The sequence below is a fragment of the Schistocerca serialis genome, unplaced genomic scaffold, assembly GCF_023864345.2.
Source record: "Schistocerca serialis cubense isolate TAMUIC-IGC-003099 unplaced genomic scaffold, iqSchSeri2.2 HiC_scaffold_753, whole genome shotgun sequence".
In the NCBI taxonomy this organism is placed as follows: domain Eukaryota; kingdom Metazoa; phylum Arthropoda; class Insecta; order Orthoptera; family Acrididae; genus Schistocerca; species Schistocerca serialis.
The window spans coordinates 74,445-79,301 of NW_026048357.1; the positions used below are offsets into that span (position 1 = coordinate 74,445).

The window sequence follows — 4,857 nt, forward strand, 5'->3', positions numbered from 1 at the left end:
CGCCTAGCAACGGCAGACCATACAGTCCAAATATTGTGCACGCAGCTACGTGTCGTCTCCCTATAAGAGCTGGATTGCAGTGTGGTACGCCATTCAGACGTGTGGGAGGAACGGACGCCCTGGATGGCGATCAGCATGAGCAGTCTGTTGATGTAGTGGAGCGTGTATTCGGACGTAGTCGTCTCTTCTCACACACCGTGATAGCATGTTGCACCGCGTTCCACATCTGCGACATCCTGCAGAGGCCGGCTGACAGTCGTTCGCGCAATGGACACCGCATACGTACGGGGGCTACCTTCCACGTGTTCTCGAGGCGTGCACATGTTGTTGCGTCTATGTGGGCAGACGTAGTGTGTTGTGACACCTGACACAGGCATGCAATACTCGTTGCAAATGGCGATGGACGTCTACGTTTGCTGGTGACGTTACGCAAATGAACAACAGGTAACCCGTTGTGGTGCGGTTGTTCTCGCTAGAGGTGAATCAGTGTTGGCGACGATCGGTCGAGCTATTAACCGGTTGTTTCAGGGATACCCACCATGCCCACGAACGTGAAAGGGGACCCACCATGCCCACGAACGCGAAAGGGGATCTGGGTGTGAGGCGATACGCGGCGGTGGCTGGGTGGGACCGTCCCCGGCCGGTGAGGGGGGGCCGCCCGGCGTGCTGGCAGCGCGGTGCGTGGGCGCACGCGCTACAGCCGGCTGGTGGGGGCGGCCAGTGGCAGGCGCGCCGGCCGACGGACGCGGCAGGCGGCGCAGCTGCGCGCCGGCGCCCCCTGCTCGCGGCGCCTTGCGGCCAAAGTAGGTCCTCGCGGGCCCGGTGCGAAGCGCGGTGGCCATCTGCAGTGTGCTGGTCCGATTGAGGACTGTGTGCGCTGAGGATGCGCCGCCGCCCGGCGCTCGGCGCCGCGACGCCGTCTGCTGCTCGGTCGCCCCAGCGGTTCTCGCAGGTGGTTTGTATCGCAGCTGTGCGGACGTGTTGGCGCGTGCGCTGTGCTGGGAGAGTTCGCTTCGGCACCCAAGTGGGGCTTTTGTCCTTCTGTGGCGCTGGCGTTGGAGCTGCCGGTCACCGTAGGTGGCGCGTGTTGTCTCCCGCCGGCAATGCCACGACAGCACGCTCCCGGGCCTCTGTCGGCAGCGGCAAGCTCAGTTGGGAGCACGGGTGGTCGCACCTAAAGCGTCTACTCGCCTAACTCCGGGCGATTGCGCCTCTCTCGAACCCGACCAAGTACTTAGGACGGCGCTGCGCGCCGCCGGGACCTGAGAGGGTTTCGAGGTGTGTTGTGCAGGGGAGCTCAGCCTCCTCCTGTTTGCAGAATAATTGAGCGGACGCTTGCGTGTTCGCGCGGGCCCCCGGGACACACTCCCGGGCGGCCGGCTGCTCAGCTCTAGTTGACGCAGCTCCCTGGTTGATCCTGCCAGTAGTCATATGCTTGTCTCAAAGATTAAGCCATGCATGTCTCAGTACAAGCCGCATTAAGGTGAAACCGCGAATGGCTCATTAAATCAGTTATGGTTCCTTAGATCGTACCCACGTTACTTGGATAACTGTGGTAATTCTAGAGCTAATACATGCAAACAGAGTCCCGACCAGAGATGGAAGGGACGCTTTTATTAGATCAAAACCAATCGGTCGGCTCGTCCGGTCCGTTTGCCTTGGTGACTCTGAATAACTTTGGGCTGATCGCACGGTCCTCGTACCGGCGACGCATCTTTCAAATGTCTGCCTTATCAACTGTCGATGGTAGGTTCTGCGCCTACCATGGTTGTAACGGGTAACGGGGAATCAGGGTTCGATTCCGGAGAGGGAGCCTGAGAAACGGCTACCACATCCAAGGAAGGCAGCAGGCGCGCAAATTACCCACTCCGGCACGGGGAGGTAGTGACGAAAAATAACGATACGGGACTCATCCGAGGCCCCGTAATCGGAATGAGTACACTTTAAATCCTTTAACGAGTATCTATTGGAGGGCAAGTCTGGTGCCAGCAGCCGCGGTAATTCCAGCTCCAATAGCGTATATTAAAGTTGTTGCGGTTAAAAAGCTCGTAGTTGGATTTGTGTCCCCACGCTGTTGGTTCACCGCCCGTCGGTGTTTAACTGGCATGTATCGTGGGACGTCCTGCCGGTGGGGCGAGCCGAAGGCGTGCGACCGCCTCGTGCGTGCTCGTGCGTCCCGAGGCGGACCCCGTTGAAATCCTACCAGGGTGCTCTTTATTGAGTGTCTCGGTGGGCCGGCACGTTTACTTTGAACAAATTAGAGTGCTTAAAGCAGGCAAGCCCGCCTGAATACTGTGTGCATGGAATAATGGAATAGGACCTCGGTTCTATTTTGTTGGTTTTTCGGAACCCGAGGTAATGATTAATAGGGACAGGCGGGGGCATTCGTATTGCGACGTTAGAGGTGAAATTCTTGGATCGTCGCAAGACGAACAGAAGCGAAAGCATTTGCCAAGTATGTTTTCATTAATCAAGAACGAAAGTTAGAGGTTCGAAGGCGATCAGATACCGCCCTAGTTCTAACCATAAACGATGCCAGCCAGCGATCCGCCGCAGTTCCTCCGATGACTCGGCGGGCAGCCTCCGGGAAACCAAAGCTTTTGGGTTCCGGGGGAAGTATGGTTGCAAAGCTGAAACTTAAAGGAATTGACGGAAGGGCACCACCAGGAGTGGAGCCTGCGGCTTAATTTGACTCAACACGGGAAACCTCACCAGGCCCGGACACCGGAAGGATTGACAGATTGATAGCTCTTTCTTGATTCGGTGGGTGGTGGTGCATGGCCGTTCTTAGTTGGTGGAGCGATTTGTCTGGTTAATTCCGATAACGAACGAGACTCTAGCCTGCTAACTAGTCGCGTGACATCCTTCGTGCTGTCAGCGATTACTTTTCTTCTTAGAGGGACAGGCGGCTTCTAGCCGCACGAGATTGAGCAATAACAGGTCTGTGATGCCCTTAGATGTTCTGGGCCGCACGCGCGCTACACTGAAGGAATCAGCGTGTCTTCCTAGGCCGAAAGGTCGGGGTAACCCGCTGAACCTCCTTCGTGCTAGGGATTGGGGCTTGCAATTGTTCCCATGAACGAGGAATTCCCAGTAAGCGCGAGTCATAAGCTCGCGTTGATTACGTCCCTGCCCTTTGTACACACCGCCCGTCGCTACTACCGATTGAATGATTTAGTGAGGTCTTCGGACTGGTACGCGGCATTGACTCTGTCGTTGCCGATGCTACCGAAAGATGACCAAACTTGATCATTTAGAGGAAGTAAAAGTCGTAACAAGGTTTCCGTAGGTGAACCTGCGGAAGGATCATTACCGACTAGACTGCATGTCTTTCGATGTGCGTGTCGTGTCGCGCAACACGCAGCTACCTGTACGGCTCGCAGTAGCCGTGCGCCGCGTGCGGAACCACGCGTTCGTCTCAAAACTAACGGCAATGTTGTGTGGTACGAGCGCTGAAGCGCTGGAGCGGCTGGCCTGCGGCACCTGGCGCCTGGCGCCGGTTTTGAATGACTTTCGCCCGACTGCCTGTCCGCTCCGGTGTGGAGCCGTACGACGCCCATCGGCCGTGAGGCCGTTGGACACTGAACGCTGGAACAGGGCCGCCACACGCCTCAGTCCCGCCTATGCAACTGTCTCGAAAGAGATGGTGGAAACTATGAAAAGATCACCCAGGACGGTGGATCACTCGGCTCGTGGGTCGATGAAGAACGCAGCAAATTGCGCGTCGACATGTGAACTGCAGGACACATGAACATCGACGTTTCGAACGCACATTGCGGTCCATGGATTCCGTTCCCGGGCCACGTCTGGCTGAGGGTCGGCTACGTATACTGAAGCGCGCGGCGTTTGCCCCGCTTCGCAGACCTGGGAGTGTCGTGGCCGCCTGTGGGGCCGGCCGCGTCTCCTTAAACGTGCGATGCGCGCCCGTCGCCTGGCGGTTCGCATACCGGTACTTACTCGGTAGCGTGCACAGCCGGCTGGCGGTGTGGCGTGCGACACCTCGTACAACGACCTCAGAGCAGGCGAGACTACCCGCTGAATTTAAGCATATTACTAAGCGGAGGAAAAGAAACTAACAAGGATTCCCCCAGTAGCGGCGAGCGAACAGGGAAGAGTCCAGCACCGAACCCCGCAGGCTGCCGCCTGTCGTGGCATGTGGTGTTTGGGAGGGTCCACTACCCCGACGCCTCGCGCCGAGCCCAAGTCCAACTTGAATGAGGCCACGGCCCGTAGAGGGTGCCAGGCCCGTAGCGGCCGGTGCGAGCGTCGGCGGGACCTCTCCTTCGAGTCGGGTTGCTTGAGAGTGCAGCTCCAAGTGGGTGGTAAACTCCATCTGAGACTAAATATGACCACGAGACCGATAGCGAACAAGTACCGTGAGGGAAAGTTGAAAAGAACTTTGAAGAGAGAGTTCAAAAGTACGTGAAACCGTTCTGGGGTAAACGTGAGAAGTCCGAAAGGTCGAACGGGTGAGATTCACGCCCATCCGGCCACTGGCCTCCGCCCTCGGCAGATGGGGCCGGCCGCCCGCGCGGAGCAATTCGCGGCGGGGTCGTGTCCGGTTGCCTTTCCACTCGCCGCGGGGCGGGGCCGTTCCGGTGTGCGGTGGGCCGCACTTCTCCCCTAGTAGGACGTCGCGACCCGCTGGGTGCCGGCCTACGGCCCCGGGTGCGCAGCCTGTCCTTCCGCGGGCCTCGGTTCGCGTCTGTTGGGCAGAGCCCCGGTGTCCTGGCTGGCTGCCCGGCGGTATATCTGGAGGAGTCGATTCGCCCCTTTGGGCGCTCGGGCTCCCGGCAAGCGCGCGCGGTTCTTCCCGGATGACGGACCTACCTGGCCCGGCCCCGGACCCGCGCCGCT

The 4,857-nt window shown here is 58.8% G+C and overlaps 2 non-coding genes across 2 annotated transcripts; both read left to right on the plus strand.

Annotated features, from left to right (window-relative positions):
- Positions 1-1,404: 1,404 nt before the first annotated feature.
- LOC126450808 (small subunit ribosomal RNA) lies at positions 1,405-3,312 on the plus strand. Its single transcript, XR_007584454.1, has one exon. It is a non-coding gene; the product is annotated as a small subunit ribosomal RNA (ribosomal RNA).
- A 353-nt stretch (positions 3,313-3,665) lies between these two features.
- Positions 3,666-3,820, plus strand: LOC126450816 (5.8S ribosomal RNA). The gene has a single exon (XR_007584458.1). It is a non-coding gene; the product is annotated as a 5.8S ribosomal RNA (ribosomal RNA).
- The last annotated feature ends 1,037 nt before the right edge of the window (positions 3,821-4,857 follow it).